Genomic DNA, 5,000 nt, shown 5'->3' with positions numbered 1-5,000 from the left:
AATATTATTAGGAATTGTATTTTAAAAATTGTTAAAATATTTTATGCATTGTAGAAGTATAATCCGTTTATTGCACATGAATTTTAACTGAAAAATCTTATGTGGACTCCCGAGGGTCAAGTAGACCTCGGATTAAGAACAACGTGTTTCAGTCGTCTGCGATCATTAACCAGCAGCACGTTCACATGAAGAAGTCAGACCGCCCTGTACTGGTTGAAATATATACTGACCCTAGTCTGGAAGCACTGCTTTTACTGCTGTTCAAATCCAGGTAAATCCAGGTAAATCGACTTAACAGCCGTATCCAGAAAGGTCATTTAACCTTTCCCAACAATCCCATCGGTTCACTTGACTAAAAAAATTCATCAAAAGTAAAAGCATATATTTTATAAGAACATGAAGCAACAGTTGGGCGTGATTAAGAAGATCGTTTTGCAAACATGAGGTTTCACGTTCAGTCCCATTGAACGGCACCATGGGGGGAGGTGTCTTCTACTATAGACCCTGGCCAGCCAATGTCTTGCCAGTGTGGACTCCATCGTATTTATGTGTGTGCGTGTGTGTGCGTGTGTGTGCGTGTGTGTGCGTGCATGTGCATGTGTACATGTGTGTGTGCACGTGTCTTTGTATCTGTGTTTGTCTGCCCCTCACCGCTTGACAACCGGTGTTGGTTTGCTTACGTCCTCTTAACTTAATTGTTCGGCAAAAAATAACCACTAGAACAAGTAGAAGACTTTAAAGAAAAATAGCAATGTTAAATATTGAGTTTTTGACTAAAGGCCGTCGAAAGTGGTGCCCCAGCATGGCCGCAGTGCAATGACTGAAAGAAGTAAAAGATCGAAAATCAGCAAATCCTAATTTCTGACTGCCTTGTTATCTCCGCCTTCGCTTAGACGGAGGTATTGTTTTCAGTTACATTTGTTTGTTTAATTGTTTGTTTGTCCGTGGACAAGATATCTCAAGAACCACTGGATGGATCTGGATGAAACTTTCAAGGAAGTTTGGCCTCATGACTGGCACAAACTGATTAGATTTTGAGATCGATTTGGTACTGTACAAGGATTCTGGATTGTTTTTCCTGTTTTATTACTTATTTTTTTGAGAGCGGTTGGGTGTATTTTTTTGGTATTCTTGTTTGAGAGAACTGTCGAGATTATTTCAGATATTCTCATTTTAAAAAATCATCTCCGGCTAATCGTTGAGAGGACATTGGTGTTGTCTTGGCGGAGGTCTGCTCTCTCTGAGTGCTCTTGTTTGAAATAATTCAGTGTTGCAAATGCAGGAGGAAAGAAATAAATTTCAGCATATCTTGTAATACTTTATGATTCACGAAGAACGAACAGTATGATGCAGCTGTGAACTTCAATAAGGTTTGAATAATATTTATTATGAAAGAATGCTAACAGCTGTTGTCAACAACATCGAATTGTCCTGTGGGTTTTAACTGAAAATGACAGATGTTATTCTTTGCCTCTATTCTTTTTAAAGTAGACACCTTCAACTCCATAAGGTAAGTGAAAATATAACCTGCTATATTAATGTATTTAAGCTCGATTAATCTTTTAATTAATAATTTCAAGGAATTACTGCGTTAGATAAGTGTTAAGACATTGTTCTTAACATACAACGTGTGTTTTTTTTTTAATTCTTCTGAGCAGCATCGTTAACACGCCTGGACAAAATGCTTATCAGCATTTCGTCCGTCTTTTATGTTCTGAGCTCAAATTCCACCGAGTTCGACTTTGCCTTTCATCATTTCGGGGATCGAGAAAATTAGTATTATCTGAGAGCTGAGCTCGATGTAAACGACTTACCTGCCCGTTTCCCTGGAATTTATGGCATTGTGCCAAAATTTGAAGTCAATATACAACGTACAATTGCTTTTTGTGGCGTGCTGGGCAAAATCAGTAGCACCTCGGATCAAATGCTTAGCGTCTTTACGTTCTGAGTTCAAATTCCACCAAGGGATTGATAAAATAAAGTACCAGTCAGACACTGGGGTTCGATGTAATCGACTACTACTCCATCCCCTAAATTTCAGGCTTTGTGCCTATATTAAGCTCAAATAGGAATATAATTAAGACAGCGATCTGACAGATTCGTTACTGCGTCGAACAAACGGCTTAGCAGCATTTCCTCGGCTTTACTTACTAGGCTCAAATTCTTCCGTAGTCGAGTTTACCTTTCACCCTTCTGAGATCGATAAAATAAGTATCAGTTAAGCATTAGAGTCGTTGCCATTGACTTCCTTTCTCCTCAAAATTCCTGGCCTTGTACAAAAATTTGAAACCGTTATGATGTAAATGTTCTGGTATTTCTTTTCTCATGATTTTACTTTCAAACAGTGAATAATGCAAAAATTGTTTAGTGTGTACGTGCATGTGTGTGTGTATATATCGTTTGATATTATGTGAAATTTTGCATTCGACAAAATTGCTGAAAAGAAATAGAAAGCTAACAACATACTACTAAATATAAAATATACTTAATATAGTAATAATTAAAATAACGCCCTTAATGAGAAGGAATTTATTATCGTTCATAACAATTATTCTGAAGAAAGAAAAAACCTATAGAACTCCGTGATTTAAATATTCGGTTGTCAGATAAATTAGTCCGTTTAACCCATTTATTTTAATCTGTATTTTTCGTCAACAATTTTGAAATTTATATAAATTTCAAAAAATCGATAAACAAAAGCTATAGACAAAGTATAGAGCTACAAAAAATAGCAACCATAAAACGCTGCGATAAAAATATGTTTCGTGTTAATACAAATATCACCGGAAACGATAAAAGTAAGTGGGGAAATAAAAACGATCGAATTTACCTGAAACATAATAGATAGAAAATCGAATATAGATATAATACGTGGGGAGCTTGATCTTTGATCGTTTCGGTGACAAACCATTACATATTGAGAGCTTCATTACACTTTCAGACGATAGACATACCGTTGTATGAAAATTCCTTGGTTAGACAATTTTAAATAATGACAAACATATAGTAATTAATGTGGTGATCTAAAAATAAATTTTAATTAATTAAAATTATGCAGGCGAAGCTGTGAGGTAAGAATTTTGCTTCCCAACCATATGGTTCCGGGTTCAGTCTGCCCCCGTGACACCTTAGGCAAGTATCTTCTACAATAGACTGGAACTAACCAAAGCGTTGCGAGTGGATTTGGTAGACGGAAACTGAAAAAAAATCCGGTCAAAAATATGTATGTATGTGTATATGTATGTATGTGTATATGTATGTACATGTGTGTCTTTGTGTTTGTACTCCACCACCGCTTGATAACCGGTGCTAGTGTGTTTACGTCTCCGTAACTTAACGGTTCACCATAGAGACTGATAGAATAAGTACCAGGCTTGAAAAACGTAAGTCCCGAAGTCGATTTGCTTGGCTAAAATTCTTCAAAGCAGTGCCCTAGTTTGTCCGCAGTAAAAGATTTAAAATGTCATCCTGCAAAAGTGGTTCTGTGTGAAAATTAATTGCTAATTAGATAACTTAAAATAATGACTGTACTTCATATTACAATCATTTGTTGTTGGCACCCCATCGCTAACGAGGTCGAGGGTTCCATTTGATCAACGGAACAGCCTGCTCGTGAAATTAACGTGCAAGTGGCTGACTACTCCACAGACACGTGTACCCTTAACGTAGTTCTCGGGGATATTCAGCGTGACACAGTGTGACAAGGCTGACCCTTTGAATTACAGGTACAACAGAAACAGGAAGTAAGAGTGAGAGAAAGTTGTGGTGAAAGAGTACAGCAGGGTTCGCCACCATCCCCTGCCGGAGCCTCGTGAAGCTTTAGGTGTTTTCGCTCAATAAACACTCACAACGCCCGATCTGGAAATTGAAACCGCGATCCTATGGCCGCGAGTCCGCTGCCCTAACCACTGGGCCATTGCGCCTCCACTATTACAATCGCAATATCATCTTATTAAAATGGATCGAAGAGTCACTACATTAAAGTACGTTACCAAGTATTTAAAACTTGTATGATTTAGATTATTGAATGGTGCTAGGCTGGTCAGATAAAGGGTTTGTGTATCCAACTCTTTTTTGCAACAATGTAGCAAATTCTCAACCATAGTGCATGAATGGGTATCATAATTAATTATCGTGTACATGTAGAACATGGGGAGTCGAAACGATGATTACACATAGACGCAGGTTAAAAAGTTTCTTTTGCAACCGAGTGATTTCAGGTTCAGTCCTACTGATCGGTACCTTGGGAAAGTATCTTCTACTACAGCCCGGTGTGAGTGAATTTGATTGATGGAAACTGTAAGGAATCCCATCTTATATATGTGTATGTGTGTGTGTGTTTGTGTGTGCGTGGGTGCTTGCGTGTGTCTGTCTGTTTGTCTGTTTGTCTGCCTTTGTGTCTACGTTTGTCTCTTCTAGCATTTGACAATCGGTGCTGGCTTGCTTACGGTTCGGCCTAATAGACCAGAAGAGTATATATCAGACTTAAAAATAAGTACTCGGATCGATTTGCTCGACTAAAACTGTTCAGGAATAGCTGTTCAGAGCAGAGCCCCAGTATGGCCGCATACCAATGAGCAAAACAATTAAAAGACAGAGATAAAAGAGAAATGTATTAGTACTTAATACGTTCCGGTATATTTGTAGAATTTAACGGGAACATGTCAATTGCTTTTGTATTTTGCCCTTTTTTACTTACTTTTACTTGTTTCAGTCATTGGACTGCGGCCATGCTGGAGCACCGCCTTTAGTCGAGCAAATCGACCCCAGGACTTATTCTTTATAAGCCTAGTACTTATTCTATCGGTCTCTTTTTGCCGAACCGCGAAGTTAAGGGGACGTAAACACACCAGCATCGGTTGTCAAGCGATGGAGGGGGGACAAACACAGACACACAAACACACACACACATATATATATATATATACATATATACATATATACGACGGGCTTCTTTCAGTTTCCGCCTACCAAATCCACTCACAACGGTTTGGTCGGCC

The 5,000-nt window shown here is 38.4% G+C and overlaps 1 protein-coding gene across 1 annotated transcript in view; it reads left to right on the top strand.

Moving 5' to 3' along the window:
• The first annotated feature begins 1,430 nt into the window (after nucleotides 1–1,430).
• The window catches only part of LOC106872966 (uncharacterized), a 24,522-nt gene continuing 20,952 nt past the window's right edge, over nucleotides 1,431–5,000 (top strand). Inside the window, exon 1 of the mRNA XM_014920154.2 lies at nucleotides 1,431–1,510. The gene's annotated coding sequence lies outside the window, so the exon portion shown is untranslated. The remainder of the gene's footprint in view (nucleotides 1,511–5,000) is intronic.

The sequence above is a fragment of the Octopus bimaculoides genome, chromosome 6 (assembly GCF_001194135.2).
Source record: "Octopus bimaculoides isolate UCB-OBI-ISO-001 chromosome 6, ASM119413v2, whole genome shotgun sequence".
Classification (NCBI taxonomy): Eukaryota; Metazoa; Mollusca; class Cephalopoda; order Octopoda; family Octopodidae; genus Octopus; species Octopus bimaculoides.
The sequence above is the reverse complement of the archived record's forward strand: the minus strand, read 5'-3'. Positions and strand labels throughout refer to the sequence as shown.